At 38.2% G+C, this 23,715-nt stretch overlaps 2 pseudogenes; one reads left to right on the top strand and one right to left on the bottom strand.

Moving 5' to 3' along the window:
• Window positions 1-2,705: 2,705 nt before the first annotated feature.
• Window positions 2,706-2,806, bottom strand: LOC128567157 (uncharacterized; annotated as a pseudogene).
• Window positions 2,807-6,231: 3,425 nt separating this feature from the next.
• Window positions 6,232-7,603, top strand: LOC128566764 (Y-box-binding protein 1-like; annotated as a pseudogene).
• Window positions 7,604-23,715: the final 16,112 nt, after the last annotated feature.

Raw genomic sequence — 23,715 nt, 5'->3', positions numbered from 1 at the left:
GCAAAACTGCAGCATCACATTAATTTTAGTAAATCTAACAGACACTGAGTTTTGTCACAACTTGTTCACAACCATAATCAAACACTAAGTTTAAACAACGTATAATAAAATTATCGAGATGATGGCAGTGGCTAAAGGCTGTTAATTTTCTCCATCCCCAGATAGGACTCATGAACTGAATGCTTCTCCCCATCAAAGTGCACCATGTTTAAAGCCAAAGTAAAATGCTATCGGTACCCACATCGCTTTCAAATGTTTTGATAAGACTTTATCAGTGCCATTTATTTTCTTGGATTGAAGCCATTACTCTAGTAATGAAAGATCATTCCATTCCTGCATCGCACACACAAATGGAAATAAAACTTATTAAGTTTTATTTTATCTTATTTTAGCAACATAATGTTGCTTTCTCTTATTTTAGCAACATAATGTTGCTATATCAGAGAAGGAGGCAGCTGCTCTCTTGTTTTCAGGAGTCACAACTCTTCGGCACTAAGGCAGAAGACGTTTCCCACTTATTTATGTTTTTCCCTAATGAAAGGACGCCTCTTTGTGCTGCAATAGATAGTTTAGATTTTTTAATATTGTTAGTGTTGAGAGATAAACACTTTGGTACATATTGGAGAGTAATAAATTGTGTCGAACATTGATAAACTAACGCAATTACCAGCAAGGTCAGAGAGTCAGCTAATTTAGAAATATCAGTCCTAGGATTTTGAGTTGTCCCCTGGAGAACTGCAGCCACTTTATTACAGCAGGAGGGTGAGGAGAAAATGGTACATTAGGATTGATCTTTTGATCTAATTGTGGAACTCTGCCATTCCTTGTTTGACCAAAAATGCTTACCAAGCAAGAGGAAACAAAGCACAACTAATTGAGGACCATCCCTTACAAACCAGACAAAGCAAAGGAATTCTGGGAAATAAAGAACAAATTGCACTTGATGTTATTGGTATGAGGTTTCCATCACAGAGGTGCAGGGTTTTGTTTCTTTTCTACAATGTCTTTTAAATAATAATTACAAATAAAATGTAATACTTTCAATCCGTTTAAAGGGAAATAAATCCATTTTTAACTTCATCACCTGTGCTGCTGGTGAAATTCTAACAAATTTTGAATGAAACACCCCTCTTTTAAATGGGGCTTAATGTAGCCTTAGGGGTGCCTAGCTTTCAAAAGATTGTCAGCCCCAGGAAAAGTTTTAGTGGCTTTACATATTTTTCAATATTTCTTTGCTTATCAGTGATGTAAGGAACACTAAATGCCTACCATATCTAAAGCTACAGTTACTTTAGACTATCTCAATTCATTCTCCAACTGCAAGTCAAATTTTCTGTTCACATTATTATTGTGACTCTTAACGTGATTTAGTTTAGCTTTCATCCACTATCTGTCAGGTCTTGGCCTCTAGGACTAGGCTAATTTGAGTGATTGTGTTAAAGCCAACTGGGTGACTTCCTGATTCCAAGGCCGAAATAGAGTTCAATTGAAATAAGATTCGTGTTTAGCTACCAGGCACATTAGAGGCCCCATCAAATTGTGTTACTTGGGAAAGCTGTTTCAAATGTAGTCCCTTTTAATATATAATCCCACTTGACAAGGGAGTCTCAAAGGAAGCACTAAGGCTGGAAAATGGTTAAAGGGCCCATGTGCAGTATCCTGAAAAGGCATGGAATTGACAGCCTTTCAGAAGTTGAGATTCTCACACTGAGCAATAACAAAAATGTTCTAAATCTCTGCCTAATACTTGAATGCAAATGTGTGAGTTGCTTACAACTAGTAAATTCTGATAATATCATGAGGTTGGATTACATCTTGAAAAATCTCCTTGGGTGTTATATAACATCAGAAAGCCTTCACTACACCAAATTTTTGTCTATGGTTATAAGACAATTGGGAAAAAGAGATAAAAATAGTGGCATTGTTTACTGGAATTCCAATTTCAAATGGAATCAAGCTTTTCAAATAGTAAGATAATTAACAAGGAGAAAAAAGTTCTAAAGGTGGGGGGATCACTGTTGAATAATTATAGATGACACTTTAAGTTCTTTGCCAAGATTAAATTTAGATGACACTTTCAGTTCTTTGCCAGGATTCAATTTAGTGCTTTCAATTGTCAGACTCACCAACATGTCTTACAGATTCCAGAGCCTTTTCAGCTTCATTAAGTTTTTCTTCTATATCTGTAGCTGCTGTGAATTACTATATACTGAGTACTTAAAGCACACTGAAGGATGTCAATATTTTAAAAATGGGATCTTGAGAATACACCTAGAATGTTTATAGTTCTAGACTGTGGCAGCAGATTGTACTAATGTATGTAGCAAATAACTGATGTCAAATTGATGCAGGCTACCCAGCTGTCTGCCCTTTGTCTGTAGGTTTAATTCCCAGAATGGAACTGGGTAATCCCTTTGTGATACAATCAGCTCTAGGGGTTTAGTCACTTATATTACATTATTGAAAGGATGATGAGCTGATGATGACCTGAAAACAGGAAAACTGCATTAGGCAGAATATTAGCCCAAACACTTCTGAGATGCTCAGCTACCCCTCTTGCTGGGATGCTACATGCTGCTTTTTATTTTTGTTTTTGTTTTCAAAAACAAGTTGAAATCATCTTAGCACAACTCTGAAGAAGCTTGACTGAGATGGGAATCCATATTTAACATGAAGAAGGTGATTTGTACAATAAATGAATAACAAAAAAATACACTAGAGAATATATTTGTATAATACAGTACATATTATGTAACATGTGTATATGATACTACACTTGATCTTGGCCAAAAGGCCGAGAAGTGATAACATATGATACATACATATGTGCACATTTAATGTGATAACAGTGTCTTATGTTGGTAAAACAGTCATACAAACCAATAGATTTGTCACAAATTATATCATGATTTAAAATGTCAACTGCCTTTCATTTCACGAATTTGAAGCAACTTTCACTTTGAACACTATTTTGAGGCTGGCGTCATGATATAGTCTTTCCTGTGCATAGTATCAAACTTCCTATAAGCCAAGGCATTTATGCCTTACTTTCCCAAGGGGGGCTGCGGCATGTTTTGGGCTTAGTTTAGTAGCCAGGTGCCATTTGATCTTATGATTCTTTGAGAATGAGCAGTTAAGAATTTGTGAAAGCAATCTTTTTCCAAACCAGGTAATACTTCTTTTCCTAGTCTGCAAAACAGACTTCCCTCAAATAAATTGTTTAACTGCTTTAAAAATCATTTAGGACATATTTTTCATTAAAAAAAATCACTTTGAATTGGTTTTGAAAACAAACTGAGTTTACAATATGATAGTTGTCAAGGTGCTCATCTATTCCAAAAGGACTCGAAGTAAATTGCTCAGAATGAAATTGGCCGGGAGAGCCTCAGACTCTTCTGGGAACATGTGAAATCCTGGGCATTTTGGGAATTTGTTCAACGGGAAAGTGAGCGACAGAAAGACGTGAACTGGACCTTCTGACCCCAGAACTTGTGCTAATGGCTTGCTCGGCACTGCTCATGGATAAAATTCCAAAGTGAGTTTACTTTTCTGTCTCAAAACTTTGCAGTTTTTATCTTTTTTTCCCCTTGAACATAAGCAATCGTTCCTCATTCACCAGTCTGTTTTCCCATTCAGTATCAAGCACAAAATAGATTTGTCAATAAATAAACTAGCAATGCTTTTCTCTCAATTTCATCAACCAAAATCTGATTCTTCATTCAAGCTGAAAAAGAATTATCTTGCATATACAACCACTTCTAAGTTTAGGACTTTATAATCTTTACACACAGATATTTGGGCAATTATTTATAGGTGAATGGAAGTATCACTTTTTTTTTCATTTCTTTTGAATATTAAGCATTTATTATGTTTGAGTTTTCTTTTCACTTTTTAAATATAGACTTTATTTTTTACAATAGTTTTAAATTCACAGCAAAATTGAGTGGAAAGTACAAACAGTTGCTATCTACCACCTGCCCACCTCCCCACAACACACACAGCCTCCCCCACTATCAATATCCCACCCCAGAGTGGCACGTTTGTTATAATTGATAAACTTACATTGATATATTATTACCCAAAGCCAATACTTTACCTTAGGGTTCACTCACAGTGTTCCACATTCTACGCATTTGGAAAATTGTATAATGAACTTTATCCACTATTGTATCACACACTAGTTTCACTGCCCTAAAAATCCTCTGGGATCTATTTATTCCTCCCTCTCCCCTAACACCTTGCAACAACTGAGCTTTTTACTGTCTCTGTAGTTTGCTTTTTCCAAAATGTTATATATTTGAGACTATGAGTGTGCTACCTTTTCAACTTTAGTATGCATTTAATTATTAATATTCATTTAAAATTATTCCAGACTTTTTCATGGCTTGATAGCTCATGTTGAATAATATTCCATTTTCTGGATGTACTATATTTGTCCATTCATCTACCAAATTGGTTGCTTCCAAATTTTGGCAATTATGAATAAAGCTGCTATGAAAATTCATATGCGGTTTTTTGTATAGACAGAAGATTTCAGTTTATTTCGGTGAATATCAAGGAACATGATTACTAGATTATTTGATAAAAGTTTTTTTCATTTTGTAAGAAACTACCAAACTTTCCAAAGTGGCTGTGCCTTTTTTTCATTCCCACAAGCAATGAATGAGAGTTCCTGATGCTCCACATCCTTGTCAGCATTTGGTGTTGTTAGTGTTCTGGATTTTGACCATGCCAACAGGTGGGTAGTGGTATTTCATTACTGTTCCCTAATGACATCTGATGTTGAGCATCTTTTCATATACTTATTTGCCATCTATGTACCGTCTTCAGTGAGGTGTCTGTTCAGATCTTTTGCCCCTTTTTTAAGAGTTGCTTGTATATTTGGATAACAGTCCAGTATCAGATATTCCTTTAGCATGTATTTCTCCACGTCTGTGGTTTGTCTTCTCATTCTCTCAACAGTGTCTTTCACAGAGCAGAAGTTTTTAATTTTAATGAAGTCCAGCATATCAATTATTTCTTTTTTTTTTTTTCTTTTTTTTTGTAGAGACAGAGTCTCATTGTACCGCCCTCAGGTAGAGTGCCATGGCGTCACATGGCTCACAGCAACCTCTTAACTCTTGGGCTTACATGATTCTCTTGCCTCAGCCTCCCGAGCAGCTGGGACTACAGGCGCCCGCCACAACGCCCGGCTATTTTTTGGTTGCAGTTTGGCCGGGACTGGGTTTGAACCCGCCACCCTCGGCATATGGGGCTGGTGCCCTACTCACTGAGCCACAGGTGCCGCCCATATCAATTATTTCTTTCGTGTATCATACCTTTGTTGTTGTATTTATCAAGTTCTCACCAAACCCGAGGTCATCTAGATTTTATCCTATAATCCAGAAGTTTTATACTTTTGTGTTTCACATTTAGGATTGTGATCTATTTGGAGCTAACGTTTTTTTTTAACTTTTTTTTTTTTTAATTGTTGGGGATTCATTGAGGGTACAATAAGCCAGGTTACACTGATTGCATTTTTTAGGTAAAGTCCCTCTTGCAATCGTGTATTGCCCCAGAAGGTGTGGCACACGCCAAGGCCCCCCCCTCCTTCCCTCTCTCTGCTCTTCCTTTCCCCACCTCTCCCTCCTTCTTTCTCTCTCTGCTCTCCCCTTCCCCCCCCATGACCTTAATTGTCTTAATTGTCTTCATATCAAATTTGAGTACATAGGATTCATGCTTCTCCATTCTTGTGATGCTTTACTAAGAATAATGTCTTCCACGTCCATCCAGGTTAATATGAAGGATGTAAAGTCTCCATTTTTTTTAATGGCTGAATAGTATTCCATGGTATACATATACCACAGCTTGTTAATCCATTCCTGGGTTGGTGGGCATTTAGGCTGTTTCCACGTTTTGGCGATTGTAAATTGAGCTGCAATAAACAGTCTAGTACAAGTGTCCTTATGATAAAAGGATTTTTTCCCTTCTGGGTAGATGCCCAGTAATGGGATTGCAGGATCAAATGGGAGGTCTAGCTTGAGTGCTTTGAGGTTTCTCCATACTTCCTTCCAGAAAGGTTGTACTAGTTTTCAGTCCCATCAGCAGTGTAAAAGTGTTCCCTTCTCAGTTCAATCGGTAGCGGGAGCAGAGAGCGGACCCCAGAGAGCCCTGAGCAGCCCCACCGCCGCTGCCGGCCTAGTTACCATCACACATGGGGAGGAGGCGCAGCTGCCGCAGCCGGCCCCAGTCACCATCACCGCAAGCATGAGCAGCGAGGCCGAGACCCAACAGCCGCCCGCTGCCCCCACCTCAGCGCTGCGGACACCAAGCACGGCACTCCGGGCAGCGGCGCAGGGAGCGGTGGCCCAGGCGGCCTCACATCTGTGGCGCCTGCGTGCGGGGACAAGAAGGTCATTGCAATGAAGGTTTTGGGAACAGTAAAATGGTTCACTGTGAGAAACGGATATGGTTTCATCAACAGGAATGACACCAAGGAAGATGTATTTGTACACCAGACTGCCATAAAGAAGAATAACCCCAGGAAGCGCCTTCGCAGTTAGGAGATGGAGAGACTGTGGAGTTTGATGTTGTTGAAGGAGAAAAGGGTGCAGAGGCAGCAAATGTTACAGGCCCTGGTGGAATTCCAGTTCAAGGCAGTAAATGCACAGCAGACCATAACCATTATAGGCGCTATCCACGTTGCAGGGGTCCTCCACGCAATTACCAGCAGAATTACCAGAATAGCGAGAGTGGGGGAAAGAATGGGGGATCGGAGCGTGCTCCTGAAGGCCAGGCCCAACAACGCCGGCCCTACCAGGTGAAGGTTCCCACCTTACTACATGTGGAGACCCTGTGGGTGCTGACCACAGTATTCCAACCCTCCTGTGCAGGGAGAAGTGATGGAGGATGCTGACAACCAGGGTGCAGGAGAACAAGGTAGACCAGTCAGACAGAATACTTACTGGGGTTATAGACCACGATTCCGCAGGGGCCCTCCTCGCCAAAGACAGCCCAGAGAGGACGGCAATGAAGAGGATAAAGAGATCAAGGAGATGAGACCCAAGGTCAGCAGCCGCCTCAAGGTCGGTACGTACCCTCGCAACTTCAATTACCGAGGCAGACGCCCAGAAAACCCTAAACCACAAGATGGCAAAGAGACAAAAGCAGCCGATCCACCAGCTGAGAATTCGTCTGCTCCCGAGGCTGAGCAGGGCGGGGCTGAGTAAATGCCCGCTCACCATCTCTACCATCATCCGGTTTAGTCATCCAACAAGAAGAAACGAATATGAAATTCCAGCAGTAAGAAATGAGCAGAAGATTGAAGCTGAAGACCTTAAGTGCTTGCTTTTTGCCCGTTGACCAGATAACTAGAACTATCTGCATTATCTATGCAGCATGGGGTTTTTATTATTTTTACCTAAAGAAGTCTTTTTTGGTAATAACAAGCGTGTTTTTTAAAAAAGCCTGGTTTTTCTCAATAACGCCTTTAAAGGTTTTTAAATTGTTTCATATCTGGTCAAGTTGAGATTTTTAAGAACTTCATTTTTAATTTGTAATAAAAGTTTACAACTTGATTTTTTCAAAAAAGTCAACAAACTGCAAGCACCTGTTAATAAAGGTCTTAAATGATGAAAAAAAAAAAGTGTTCCCTTCTCTCCACATCCACGCCAGCCTCTGCAGTTTTGAGATTTTGTGATGTGGGTCATTCTCACTGGGGTTAGATGATATCTCAGGGTTGTTTTGATTTGCATTTCTCTACTATATAGAGATGATGAACATTTTTTCATATGTTGTTAGCCATTCGTCTGTCTTCTTTACAGAAGGTTCTATTCATGTCTCTTGCCCATTGATATATGGGATTGTTGGCTTTTTTCATGTGGATCAATTTGAGTTCTCTTTTAATAAGGCTGTAAGGCCTGTGTCTGGGTTCAATCTTTTGCACATACAGTTGTTCCAGCACCATTTGGTGAAAAGAGTATGTTTTCTCCATTGCATTCCTTTTGCTCCTTTGTCTAAGATCAACTGAGTACATCTATGTGCATCTATTTCTGGGCTTTCTATCCTGTTCCACTGAGCTATTTCTGTCTTTCTCCCAAGCACAGTGTCTTGATTACTGTAGCTTACAGTACATCTTGACTTTGAGTAGTATCAGGGTTTCCACTTTGTTCTCCTTCAATGTTAGGTTGGATATTCTGGTTCCTTTGCCTTTCCATATGAACTTTAGAATCAATCTTTTGATACACACAAAATAATTTGCTGGCATGGAATTATGGTTAGATGATTTTTCATCTGTCTTTCTGCCCATACAGACATTTCATTGACTCCATAGATTATTAGGTAGCTTTCACTATATAATAAACCCTTCAAAACTTAGTGGTTTAAAAACTACAACCATTTTACTTAGTTCACAATTTTATGGGTTGACTGGACCAATTCTACTGATTACTCTACTAAGGTCTCTCATATCTAAATTAACTGGTGAATCAATTGAGAGTTGAATGTGGAGTGATGGAGCTGGTTAACTGCTACATGTTTCTTACCATCTGGCAGGCTAGCTTCAGCTTTTTCACATGGCTATGCATTTAGATATCCAAAAGCAGCCACAATATAAGCCCCAAACAAGCACTTTCCAAGCCACGTCTTACTTCTTACATACATTTATCAATGCCCCATTGAATCAAACAATGTTATATGCTCTGATTGGGAGTAGAAATATAAACATCACCTCTTTGATGGGAACAGATGCAAAGTCAACCTTGAAAGAGGTATGCATAAAGGGATGGAAGACTTTGCAGCCATATATATCATGTGCTTAAGAACCATGAAAAGCTGAAAGAACATTGCAATTGCTGAAAGAAGTGAACAACTGTTAGTGTTTTTGTCATAGTATCCAAATTTTCCTCCTAGTTTTAGAGAATTCCTCATCATGCCAGTCACGTAGTCTTTGTGGGACATTGCTCTCCAATTTATGATACTAAAACTTATTCCTCCATTCTCAGGACTTCCAGAGCCTTGGAACATGATGAGATGAAAGGTGAGACTTTAAATCTTGAGGAAGTGAGGCAAAACAAGGGAACATTGGAACACATGCTATTCTATCGCATGGTGAGTTCTCAGGTTTTATTGGTCATTTTAATGCAATTGATTAATATATCTTCTAGAAAATCACTTGGTTTTTCATCTTTCTGCCCATATAGACATCGACCTACTTGACATCTTCACTTGAATGAAATTTCTGTTACTGAAATTAATTACAAAGTCCTTTTCTGCATTAAGAAATGCACATACACTTCATTAGATCACTATCTGCTTTCACAAATGATTAAATTAGATATCATCTGGTCCAAGTGCCTTATTTTACAGATAAACTTGTTGAACTTTAGAGAGGTTGTGACTTAACCTCAGCCTCACAGGTATTTACTGAGATGTGCAGAATCTGCAGAGCTGGGGGCTCAGCACCTGCATTCTCTGCAGATTTGCTGATGATCCTGGCAATGAATGGACAGGTACATGGGGGACTGTCAGGAAACACTGACCACGTTAACTTTGTGTTTCGACAGAGTTGACTTGTGTATCCTTCTGTCACTTACCACTGTGTGACTTTGAACACATTCTTTAATTCTCAAAATCTTTATATTTTTTATTTCTTCATATAGAAAATGAAGATAATATGTACTGTGTGTAGTTTATGTGAGGATTAGAATACACATATATCTTAAGTGTATCATGCAGTGCTTGGTATGTGCCAAGTGCTTATAAAAGACAGCTTTTGAGACTGCTTGGCTTCCCTGAAGTTTGTCTGATGCTCTTAATTACTTCCTTCCCTTTTAATCTTGCGTGTCTCCTTCCTTTCAGGGACTCTGGGGAGAAATTCTGGGCTATCCTGCCACTTCCCTAACTTCTCAGTCTTGCCCACTGGCTTCCTTTCCTCCACTCCTATTAAATGAGGGCTGCCCTAGGACTCAAGCCTCCATTCCTTTCTCTGGTTTATTTCTGGAAGGTCTTTTCCTTTCCTATGATGTCATCTTTCATAAAGTCAAATTCACATCTTTACCACTACCACTTCTTGAGTTCCAGAATTTCGAGCTTGAAGTATTTCCATCTTTGGGAGTCCTATACATACATCAACCCATCCTACCTTGAACTGAACCTGCCAATACACACACACACCCCTCTTATGCCTCAATTCTATGCCTTATACTATTTCTTATCACTTACCATCATACCATCTTTATTTAAAATTTTGATATGTTGTTCATCCTGAAGTTTTGCCTTGGTTTTACTTTCAACAAATGTTTTATTGAAATATTTTCTTGATTACTGGACTTTTTACAGTCTTCTTAAATTATGTGCACAAGGCAAGTGCTACACATACATCATCCTAGTCCCAAGTCCTGGACATCACTATCTAAATGTCACTTGAGAAAAATTCTTACTACCTGTCGGTTCTGCCCCAATTGTTTCCAGGGACTGGTGTTGGCTGTGGTTCTGACTAAATGTATCTGTTCTTCTCTGAGCAGTCTCTGAGCCTAGTTCTCCACCCCTAAGACCAATCCCATGAAAGCCCAATAAACTTGCAATAAACGCTGTTCTGTTTAAGTCAGCCCGAATCCCTTTCTGTAGTTTGCATCTAAGAAGAGTGAGTAAACAAAAGAAGGGTGTAAAAGTATCCAAAATTATATTACCGAGGAATCATCTATGGCGTGAACATCTTACTCTGACACCTAAGGACAAGACTTTTTTGTATTTATCAGGAGATTTCTAAAGTTTGATCTTCGTCATACATTGCCATATAAAAGCAGGCAAATTTCAGATAAAGCAACGGTTTAAGTTCTCATTGGGCGGGAAGACCATGGTACAAACTTCAATACCAGCCCATGGGAACTGTTGAATGTGGCATAGTAGCATCACAGCATAGCATGTACTATAAGCACCTGCTTCTGTGATGGAGAAAACTAGATTTGTTCCTATTTCCAAGTTTGAGAAGAACATTGCCAGCTGTATTACCTGGAGCAAGTTTGTTATCTTTCTAAACCTCCTTTCCCTCATAAGATTATTGTAAGGATTAAATTTTAAAATGTAAGCTAGTTAACATAATGTCAGACAAACACTACATGCTCAATGAACGTTAGTGGAGGTAATGGTGATAATGATTAATGTTGTCTCCTTGTACAGAAAAAATTGGCCTGCTCTATGTAACAAAAACAAGTTTATATCTGTGTTTAATAGAAAACAGCTCTACAACCCTTCCTGGGAAGCAAGCATCTTATTAGTCATTCTATGAAGGCCTCCGGCTCAAGGAATCATCCAGAGAGTGCCACTTACATTGCCTTCTATTGAAATGGGGATCTCTGGATTGGCAGTACACAGTCTGTGTGTAGCAGCTCAGTTTCAGCTTTTGCTTTAAGCTGGTAATAGAAAGACCATGAGCTATGACTTCTTTACTCTTAAATATCCCCTTATCTTAGATTACATGATAATTAATAAAATATCAGAATACCAAATATCAATTCAACATTTTGTTGTCTATGTTTTCTTTGTAAAATAGATGTCAAAGCCAGGTGCGGTGGCTCATGCCTGATTAGGCATCCTAGTGTTTTGGGAGATCAAAGTGGGAGAATTGTTTGAAGTAAGGAGTTTGAGACCAGTCTAGGCAATAGAACGAGATCCTGTCTTTACAAAAAATAGAAAAACCAGCCAGACATGGTGGTACATGCCGCAGCACTCGAGCTAAGGCAACATAGGAAGTCTCTATATAAAAATAAGAAACCAGTATTCTTATTTTCAGAATGTTGATAGAATATTTGTTAATAAAGTATTGAAGCCAGGTGTGGTAGCTCACAACTCTAATACTAGCACTTTGGGAGGCCAATGTGGGAGGATTACTTGAGATCAGAGGTTCAAGACCAGTCTAAGCAAAGTGAGACCCCATCTCTACAAAAAGTAGAAAATTAGCCAGGCATGTTTGCATGTGTCTGCAGTTCCAGCTACTCAGGAGGTTGAAGTAGGATTGCTCCAGCCCAGGAGTCTGAGGGCTCAGTGAGCTATAATGATGCACCGCACTCTAGCCAGGGTCATAAAGTGAGACACTGGGTAGAGGGAGGGGAATCGGTGGGATCACACCTGTGGTGCATATTACAGGGGTATTTGCGAAACTTGGTAAATGTAGAATGTAAATGTTTTGGCACAGTAACTGAGATAACGCCGGAAAGGCTATGTTAACCGCTGCGATAAAAATGTGTCAAATGGTTTATGAAGTGAGTGTATGATGCCCCATAATTATATCATTGTATACAGCTATGATTTAATAAAAAAAAAATTAAATAAATAGAGTGTTGAATAATTTTTTCTTCTGAATCAATAGGATTTGCAATCTTAGTGGTGGATACCCAGAGTGGATATAAACTTGAAAGGAAGCAGTTAAGCATTGAAAATTTTGTTATTCTTACAATGAATATATCACGCTTGTAACTAACAGAGAAAAATCTTAATGAACATACTATATCGAAAATACAAAATGGAAATGCACCTGAATTTTAAGACAAAACAAAAAATCTACACTTGTTTTGCCTGAGAAACTTTAATTTGCTAAAAAGAAAATCTTCAATTTCAACAATATGTTTGGAAATACAGTCCTTCATTTCCCAGAAGATTTCTTGCTAAATAATATGTCTCAATGCCAAATGAATGCATATGAAACTCTGTCACTAATGGGTGATGTGATAAGACGTGCAGCCCTTAGCAGGTTATATTTTACATCTGTAAGCAAAGGCTCGAATACGAAACACCATAATTATGATGGAGACCATTTTTTTTTTTTATTGTTGGGGATTCATTGAGGGTACAATAAGCCAGGTTACACTGATTGCAATTGTTAGGTTAAGTCTCTCTTGTAATCATGTCTTGCCCCCATAAAGTGTGACACACACCAAGGCCCCACCCCCTCCCTCTGTCCCTCTTTCTGCTTCCCCCCCATAACCTTAATTGTCATTAATTGTCTTCATATCAAAATTGAGTACATATGATTCATGCTTCTCCATTCTTGTGATGCTTTACTAAGAACAATGTCTTCCACTTCCACCCAGGTTAATAAGAAGGATGTAAAGTCTCCATTTTTTTTTAATGGCTGAATAGTATTCCATGGTATACATATACCACAGCTTGTTAATCCATTCCTGGGTTGGTGGGCATTTAGGCTGTTTCCACATTTTGGCAATTGTAAATTGAGCTGCAATAAACAGTCTAGTACAAGTGTCCTTATGATAAAAGGATTTTTTTCCTTCTGGGTAGATGCCCAGTAATGGGATTGCAGGATCAAATGGGAGGTCTAGCTTGAGTGCTTTGAGGTTTCTCCATACTTCCTTCCAGAAAGGTTATACTCGTTTGCAGTCCCACCAGCAGTGTAAAAGTGTTCCCTTCTCTCCACATCCACGCCAGCATCTGCAGTTTTGAGATTTTGTGATGTGGGCCATTCTCACTGGGGTTAGATGATATCTCAGGGTTGTTTTGATTTGCATTTCCCTAATATATAGAGATGATGAACCATTTTTTCTATGGTTTGTTAGCCATTCGTCTGTCGCCTTTAGAGAAAGTTCTATTCATGTCTCTTGCCCATTGATATACGGGATTTTTGGCTTTTTTCATGTGGATTAATTTGAGTTCTCTATAGATCCTAGTTATCAAGCTTTTGTCTGATTGAAAATATGCAAATATCCTTTCCCATTGTGTAGGTTGTCTCTTTGCTTTGGTTATTGTCTCCTTAGCTGTACAGAAGCTTTTCAGTTTAATGAAGTCCCATTTGTTTATTTTTGTTGTTGTTGCAATTGCCATGGCAGTCTTCTTCATGAAGTCTTTCCCCAGGCCAATATCTTCCAGTGTTTTTCCTATGCTTTCTTTGAGGGTTTTTATTGTTTCATGCCTTAAATTTAAGTCCTTTATCCATCTTGAATCCATTTTTGTGAGTGGGGAAAGGTGTGGGTCCAGTTTCAGTCTTTTACATGTAGACATCCAGTTCTCCACACCATTTATTGAATAGGGAGTCTTTCCCCCAAGGTATGTTCTTGTTTGGTTTATCGAAGATTAGGTGGTTGTAAGATGTTAGTTTCATTTCTTGGTTTTCAATTCGATTCCAAGTGTCTATGTCTCTGTTTTTGTGCCAGTACCATGCTGTGTTGAGCACTATGGCTTTGTAGTACAGACTAAAATCTGGTATGCTGATGCCCCCAGCTTTATTTTTATTACTAAGAACTGCCTTAGCTATACCGGGTTTTTTCCGGTTCCATACAAAATGCAGAATCATTTCTTCCAAATCTTGAAAGTATGATGTTGGTATTTTGATAGGAATGGCATTGAATAGGTAGAATGCTTTGGGAAGTATAGACATTTTAACAATGTTGATTCTTCCCATCCATGAGCATGGTATGTTCTTCCATTTGTTAATATCCTCTGCTATTTCCTTTCTGAGGATTTCATAGTTTTCTTTATAGAGGTCCTTCACCTCCTTCGTTAGGTATATTCCTAGGTATTTCATTTTCTTTGAAACTATGGTGAAGGGAGTTGTGTCCTTAATTAGCTTCTCATATTGACTGTTATCAGTGTATACAAAGGCTACTGACTTGTGGACATTGATTTTATATCCTGAAACATTACTGTATTTTTTGATGACTTCTAGGAGTCTTGTGGTTGAGTCTTTGGGGTTCTCTAAGTATAAGATCATGTCGTCAGCAAAGAGGGAGAGTTTGACCTCCTCGGTTCCCATTTGGATTCCCTTAATTTCCTTGTCTTGCCTAATTGTATTGGCTAGAACTTCCAGCACTATGTTGAATAGTAAAGGTGACAGAGGACAACCTTGTCTGATTCCAGTTCTAAGAGGAAAAGCTTTCACTTTTACTCCATTCAGTAAAATATTGGCTGTGGGTTTGTCATATATAGCTTCAATCAGTTTTAGAAATGTGCCAACTATGCCTATACTCTTCAGTGTTCTAATTAGAAAAGGATGCTGGATTTTATCAAATGTTTTTTCTGCATCTATTGAGAGGATCATGTGATCTTTATTTTTGCCTCTGTTAATATGGTGGATAACGTTTATGGACTTGCATATGTTAAACCAGCCTTGCGTCCCTGGGATGAAGCCTACTTGATCATGATGAATGACTTTTTGATGATAAGCTGTAATCTATTGGCTAGGATTTTGTTGAGAATTTTTGCATCTATATTCATGAGTGAGATTGGTCTGAAATTCTCCTTTTTGTTTGGGTCTTTTCCTGGTTTTGGTATCAGGGTGATGTTTGCTTCATAGAATGTGTTGGGGAAGATTCCTTCTTCCTCAATTTTTTGGAATAATTTCTGCAGTACAGGAATAAGCTCTTCCTTGAAGGTTTGATAGAATTCTGGGGTGAAGCCATCTGGACCAGGGCATTTTTTGGTTGGAAGATTTTTTATTGTTTCTTTGATCTCAGTGCTTGAAATTGGTCTGTTCAGGAGCTCTATTTCTTCCTGGTTGACTCTAGGGATAGGGTGTGATTCCACATATTGATCCATTTCCTTCACATTGTCAAATTTCTGGGCATAGAGTTTCTGGTAGTATTCAGAGATGATCTCTTGTATCTCTGTGGGATCAGTTGTTATTTCCCCTTTATCATTTCTGATTGAGGTTACTAGAGATTTTACTTTTCTATTCCTCGTTAGTCTGGCCAATGGTTTATCTATTTTATTTATTTTTTCAAAAAACCAACTTCTTGTTTCATTAATTTTCTGAATGATTCTTTTGTTTTCAATTTCATTGATCTCTGATTTGATTTTGGATATTTCTTTTCTTCTACTGAGTTTAGGCTTAGATTGTTCTTCTTTTTCCAATTCCATAAGATCTCTTGTGAGATTGTTGATGCACTCTCTTTCTGTTTTTTGAATGTAGGCATCTAAAGCGATAAATTTTCCTCTCAAAACTGCTTTTGCAGTATCCCACATGTTTTGGTAGCTTGTGTCTTCATTGTTGCTATGCTCAAGGAAGTTAATGATTTCCTGTTTTATTTCTTCCTGCACCCATCTGTTATTCAACAGAAGATTGAATAACAGATTGTTTAATTTCCATGCCTTTGGGTGGGTTCGAGCTTTTTTGTTAGAGTTGAGTTCCACCTTTTGTGCCTTATGGTCTGAGAAGATACAAGGTAAAATTTCAATTCTTTTGATTCTGTTGATATTTGTTTTGTGTCCCAGGATATGATCAATTTTGGAGAATGTTCCATGGGGTGATGAGAAGAATGTATATTCTTTATCATTGGGGTGGAGTGTTCTATATGCGTCTGTCAAGCACAGTTGTTCTAGGGTCTCATTTAAATCTCTGATATCTTTGTTTAATTTCTGTTTAGAGGATCTGTCCAGCTCTGTAAGAGGAGTGTTAAAGTCCCCTGTTATGATGGTATTATCAGATATCATATTGCTCAGACTGAGTAAGGTCTGTTTCAAGAATCTGGGAGCATTTTAATTGGGTGCATAAATATTTAGAATTGAAATGTCTTCTTGTTGTATTTTTCCCTTGACCAATATAAAGTGACCATCTTTGTCTTTTTGGACTTTAGTTGCTTTAAATCCACATGTATCTGAAAATAAGATTGCAACTCCTCTTTTCTTCTGAATTCCATTTGCCTGAAAAATTGTCTTCCAACCCTTGACTCAGAGCTTTAATTTGTCTTTTGAAGCCAGGTGTGTTTCTTGCAGACAGCAAATGGATCGCTTGTGTTTTTTAATCCAGTCAGTCAATCTATGCCTCTTCAGTGGGGAATTCAAGCCATTAACATTTATTGAGATAATTGATAAGTGTGGTAGTATTCTATTCATCTTATTTTGTGAGAGTCCATTACTTAGTTTTACCTTTTGCATCAGTGTGGAGGTTAGGTTCTGTCCTTTGATTTCTGAGTTCTTACTTTGCTGCTGATCCATTGTGGTGGTCAGTGTGCAGAACAGGTTGAAGTATGTCCTGTAGAGCTGGTCTTGTGGCAAATTTCCTCAATGTTTGTATATCCGTAAATGATTTGATTTCTCCATCAATTTTGAAGCTTATCTTAGAAGGGTACAGAATTCTGGGCTGGAAATTGTTCTGTTTAAGTAGATTAAAGGTAGATGACCATTGTCTTCTTGCTTGGAAAGTTTCATTAGAGAAATCTGTGGTCACTCTGATGGATTTGCCCCTGTAGGTCAACTGGCGCTTACTCCTGGCAGCTTGCAGAATCTTTTCTTTTGTCTTGACTTTGGACAGGTTCATCACAATGTGTCTTGGAGAAGCTCGGTTAGAGTTGAGGCGACCTGGGATCCGATATCCCTCTGAAAGTAGTGTGTCAGAATCTTTGGTGATATTTGGGAAATTTTCTTTTATAATATTCTCTAGTATGGCTTCCATTCCTCTGGGGCATTCTTCTTCCCCTTCTGGGATTCCTATAACTCGTATGTTGAAACGCTTCATAAAGTCCCATAATTCTGACAGTGAATGTTCTGCTTTCTCTCTCTTCTTTTCTGCCTCTTTTACTATCTGAGTTATCTCAAGAACTTTGTCTTCTACCTCTGAAATTCTTTCTTCTGCATGGTCTAACGTGTTGCTGATACTTTCCATTGCATCTTTAAGTTCCCTAATTGACTGTTTCAGTTCCTTCAGCTCTGCTATATCCTTTTTATATTCTTCATATCATTCATCTCTTATTTGATTCTGTTTTTGGATTTCCTTTTGGTTATTTTCCACCTTATTAGGAGTTTCCTTCATTGTTTCCATCATTTCTTTCATTGTTTTCAACATGTGTATTCTAAATTCCCTTTCTATCATTCCTAACATTTCTTTATAGGTGGAATCCTCTGCAGTAGCTACCTCATGGTCCCTTGGCGGGGTTGTTCTGGACTTCATGTTGCCTGTAGTTTTCTGCTGATTCTTCCTCATGAGTGATTTCTTTTATCTGTTTCCTTGCCCTAACTTTCCTTTCACTTCCTCTTGCTCTTTAAGTTCTCGTGCCTGTGGACCAGGAAGGCAAATGGAAAGTACACAGGGAGGAAGATGAACTGCGGCAAAGCCTTTGTCATATGATAGTGACCTCGAGGGCGTGAGGGCGTGTGTGTGGCTCGCCCTCAGCAGCCAGTCAGGGTTTCTCTATGGGAAAGTGGATAGGAGCTCGCGGAGCACTCTGCCTCCATTTCACCTTACACTGCTCCATATACAGTACCGATGGAGACCATTTTTAACATAGCCTAGTCTGAGTAGCCCTTGTTATTTCATCATCATTGTCATTGTTATAGATCTTTATCAAAATTGAAGTTTGGTGTCAGAGAGGAGAATGGAGAAGTCCCCAACTGTACTTGTGCCCGATTTTGGTGGGGGGCAGGGGAGACTGAGGAAAACATCTACATATGAGACTCTTAAAAAGTGTTATACTTGTTCATAAGAATGAAAAAAAAAAAAAAACAGGGAAAGAAAGATGTAAGGGTAGTCAACTTATTCCTAAGAATCAAAACCAAAATCATCTGAACAGAACTTAGTTTCCTGCTTCCATTTGTCTTCTGGCTTGTCTTTTCTACTTTGCAATGCTTTTATCACCACCTAGGGGCAAGCCACATAAGTAAGGGGCTCCTTTTTCACCACTAAGTCATTCTTCAATTTATGTGCTTTCTGAGTCAAAAAGACATTTATGATTTCAAATGATTGTTTGGCTTTTATCCCTCCCAATAAAAGTCAATCTTTTATTATGTATTTCTTCTTCATTTCAAATATGATTTTAAAATACAAACTGATTCTTGTATTACATGAATATTATCTTTTAGTTTTATCTTCTGTCTCTTCTTATATGTCATCTTGTCAAAAACTTTTGCATTTACTTTAAGCAAATCTCAGCTTAAAAGAACAAGCCTACTTTTAGAAATGTTAAGCACTTAATCCTTTAAATTAGTTATTATGAAAGGCATTTGCAAAATATGTAATACAGTACCTTTGGGTTATAGGTATATAGTACAAGATCGAATCAGACTAAAGGAATTCTTCTGCTAAAAGTATTTAAAAGTAGTCTAATTTCAAATAATAGCAAAAAATTATCATTTTTAGAGAAAACATTAAAACATTAGCTTAAGGTGTTATTACTCGTATAATGTTTTTACTAGACCGTATTTATAATAAACTCACAATCACTAATCAATATGAATTGAAAATAGAAACATAAGAGATTTGTGATTTATGACAACATTAATGCAATTTCAAGTCATTTGCCAAAAATACATGTAATACCCAGAAAACCAACCTGTAACTTTCTATACATTTAGGAAAACTATAGTATTTTTTGGTAAATAATTAGGAAATTCCAATGTGGCAGAGTGCTAAAGCAGTTTCATATGCACATAAATAAAGTCTTCAGATGTCAATTTTTAAATCAACATAGTTTCAAAAACAAAACTAACAAATCTTTCCTAGATCTTTTATTGGCCAAGATGTAAATAACTATTCAGATAACTAGATAAATTTCATTTTAAATATTTTGATGGTATTTTGGTCAATATTTACTAATATTTTATTAACAGATTGCAAAGGAAACAAGAAGCTAAGCAAAGCTCTGTGAGTCCATCTGTCGTATTGCAACCAAGGCACTTGGTTTCAATCCTTCCATCTTAATACATTTTGAAAATGTGCATAAAAGTCTAAACTCTCCTACTATTGCTGGGACCCTAATTATCTCTTATTTTTCAACAATTTTTTTTTTTTTTTTTTTGTAGAGACAGAGTCTCACTTTATGGCCCTCGGTAGAGTGCCGTGGCCTCACACAGCTCACAGCAACCTCCAACTCCTGGGCTTAAGTGATTCTCTTGCCTCAGCCTCCCAAGCATTAATAAAACATTCAATGGAACTTTTAAAACCATTAATCAACAGAGTTCCCTGAACGCACGATTTTTTCTCTCTCTCCATTGAACACAAGAACAAACTTAAGCCCTCAGATGAAGAAGAAACAAGTCACAGCCCAGAGTCAGACACAGTCAGACTTCACGTTCAGCATGTCCAGCCATGTGCTGTCATGTTAATACATTCTATATTTTCAGCATGGAAATACAAGGTCAAGATTTCTCCAATGCCAATTCCCTGCAAGATTGCTGTCTTCAGTGGAGCTCCAGTTTTCAGAATTCCCTGGCTCATCTCTTTAAGCTAACATTTTACATTTTAAGGGTATTTTGGTATAGTACTTCCTCAAGCCCTGATGTAGACGCTGAAAGGTGCAGATACCCTACCCTTAAAGTCCATCTCTGAGAGTGAGACCTCCCTCTTGAGGAAGCAATGTCAGGAGCTAAGGGGTAAATGGGGCTTCTTAGGAAACAAGCAGATACTCAAAGAAAGAGGAGGTCCTATTTTTTAGAGGAAACTAGAAACAGATAAGAATAAAACTAAATGTCCTGCCATTGTGTCATGTGAAATAAGCCAGGCACAGAAAAACAAACACCACAGAATCTCACTTACATGTGGAATCTAAGAGTTAAATCATAGAACCGTGGTTCCCCAGGGAAGGGAGACTGGGGGAAATACCAGTCAAAGAACACAACATTTCACTTAGCAGGAATAAGTTTAGGAACTCCATTGCACAACATGGTGACTATACTTAATAACAATGTATTGTATATTCAAAAATTGCTGACGAGTAAATTTTAAGTGTCCTTAACACAAATTATGTGAGGCAATGCATATGTTAATGACCTTGATTTAGCCATTCCACAATGTACACATATTTCAAAACATTTCGTACACCATAAATGTACAAGATTCATTTGTCAATTAAAAATAAATGAAATATTTTTTAAAACTTCAACAGGATAAAGGAAACAAAACTAAGTGGTCTAGAAAGATATTACTGTTAGGCTTAATTATTACTGCCTCACTCCAAGCTGATTCTTTCTCAGTGCTTCAAGGTCATGTGTGATCTTTTGTTACCAGTCCATAGTAATTTGGGTGCAGATCTTGAAGCAAAGTATTTAAGAACTTATACACCAATTGGACACAGTAAGTTATCTTTTGGATCTAATGACAAAAAAAATCTAGGTTTATAGCTTATATGTCTTTTTTGGTTCCATTTTTTCTATGCATTCATTTTTTTTATTAAATCATAGCTGTGTACATTAATGCAGTCATGGGGTACAATGTGCTGGTTTTATATACAATTTGAAATATTTTCATCATTTTTATTGTATTTTACAAAAGTATTTGTCCACAATAGATTAGAATTATTTTTTTTAATTGGTTCTTTATAACAATAGTGTGCAAAGACATGGTTTATGGACCTTCTCTCATTTAATCTTCACTCAAACTACAATGTAGATGCCACGACTACTCTCATTGTCCGGTGAGGAAACCAAGCTTGGAAAGATGAAGTAAGTGAGCAGCTGTCAGAGTCTGGCCTGAGTGCTCATTCTATGCCTGATACTGATTATTCACTTTGAATATCGATATACAAGGCACCAGGTCCCAGTATTTTCATCCAGTAGCATATTTTACCTTTGAGTCTCTTCAAGGTAATTATGAGAATTATAGCCCAAATAGAATTTTTTCTTTATATATAAATTATGAATTAATTGCTTGTGAATTTGTTCATTCTTTTCTTCTACCTGTTTATGTTTTCAGCCCTTTCCATCTCCAAAAGGCTTTTTGCTCACTTACTACCCACAATATTAAGTAACGTTTTCCTCTTTCTGGTTTCCTGGATTTAGAGCATATTGACCCTGATTATGCTTTTGTGAAATCTTTGGTTCATTTTTTAGTTATTAAGGCCTGACATTTTTTAATAGCTTCTTACTTTAGAATAATTATAGACTCACACAAAAGTTACTAAGATAATACAAAAGAGGTCTCTCCCGTACCCATCACCCAGCCTCCCCCAATGGTAACATCTTACATAACTATCATATATTATCAAATCCAGAAAATTAACGCTGGCACAATATAATCAAAAAACTTTACTTGGATTTCACTAATTTTTGAACACACTTGTTTTTAGATTTTTTTGTCTGTTGAACTCAATACCTTTTTGCAATGTTTAATCATATTGTCCTCGAATGTTAGAAGCAACATAATGTGTTCTGCTGATCTCTGTTTCCTTTTTGAGCAGCTTTTAGTATGAACATCTCAAGGATCCATGTCATCATGGAATTTATGTTTATGTTAGCAGTTCTTAGTCACGTAAAGAATCCCACTCTGGCTGTATGACCACAAAAATCATTGCTATAACTGGTCTGAAATTCCTGGTCTCATTGATTCCTTCCTTTTCAGTGAAAGGAAGCCATACTGCTTTCAGTGGCTGTGGTCCAGCAAACTGCAGCCTGGCTATTATAGTTTTCTGTCTGTTTTGACAATTTCACAAACTTTTATTGTGATCCAGTTATTAGGCTATTTTCTGAGTTGCAGAAATGAATAATTCACCATCCTTGCTTCCTAGTAGTTCACATTTTAACGAAGAAAGAAATAAGCTTTTGATGTCGATTAAAATGGTGAACCAGCACTGGCCGCAGGCTTATCTTCCCTGGAAACTATACTGGAAAAATTACAGAGAGAAAGGAAAGCATGGATCTGGGAAACTAAGATGGAAATTGTGAGGGACCCCTGAGGGAAGCAAAGCTGTCAGGAACTGGTGTCAGGTTCACCTATAGTCTGAAGGGGAAAGGGAGGGAGGACAATGACAGAAGGGTAAGTGGATATGGGGAGAAAACTGTTCAGATCTGATTTTTGTCTTGGGGAGATGACAGCTTGCCCTGTTGCTGCTGATAAATGGAAATCAGCAAGGGAAGTCCAGTACTCTGAAGTCCTGGAATAGTGTTCGTTTAGCACCAAAGCCCCAAAAAGGTGAAGAGTGATGAAAGCAGGTGCAAGCTCTTGAGCTACGCCCAATAACATTTCACATATTCCCAGGAAGGAGGGGCCCTGCTCTTTGTCCTCAGCCCAACCCGTGCACCCTGTCTAGACCACATTCTAGGTACTTGTGTGGCCCTGGACCTGTTGGCTGTGTGTGTACAGACCTCTTCCCCAGTCTGATCTTTCAAGGGTAGACCAAGTCATCATCACTCGAGAACACACACCAACACCATGGGGTGGCAGCTGGAGGAGGATGTAGCCACAGCTTGGGCATGGAGGGCTGGAGTGTCTACGAACATGTACAAGGCCTCTTTTGGTGCAGGGTGGGAAAAGGTCTGGGGACCAGTTCTCTCCACTGCCACATTGTGACGTGGAGGTCAAAGGAAACCAAGAATTCTAAATTTGAAACTGGGCTTCTAGGACAGTATGATGATACATTTGTCAGGACAGAGGTATAAATTTTACTTAAAATTTCTTTCACTTTATTTTTGCGAAGAGTGGTGGCTCACCCGTGTAATCCTAGTATTCTGGGAGGCTGAGGAGGGAGGATTGCTTGAGGTTAGGAGTTCACAACCAGCCTGAGCAAAGAGAGACCCTATCTCTATGAAAAATAGAAAAATTGGTTGGGCATGGTGGCACATGCCTATAGTCCCAGCTACTGGGGAGGCTGAGGCAGGAGGATTGCTTGAGCCCAGGAGTCTGACGTTGCTTTGAGCTAGTTGCCCACAGCACTCTAGCCCAGGCAACAGAGAGACAGAGAGACTCTGTCTCAAAAAAATAAAATAAAATAAAGTAGTTTTGATGTTATTTATAATTTTTAAATATTTAGACAATAACATATGGGCATCTAGTCTATTCCTGACCTGGGCCCCACAGGTGTTAGG

This window comes from Nycticebus coucang, chromosome 15 (genome assembly GCF_027406575.1).
Source record: "Nycticebus coucang isolate mNycCou1 chromosome 15, mNycCou1.pri, whole genome shotgun sequence".
Lineage (NCBI taxonomy): Eukaryota > Metazoa > Chordata > Mammalia > Primates > Lorisidae > Nycticebus > Nycticebus coucang.
This window is presented reverse-complemented; position numbering and strand designations above follow the sequence as displayed.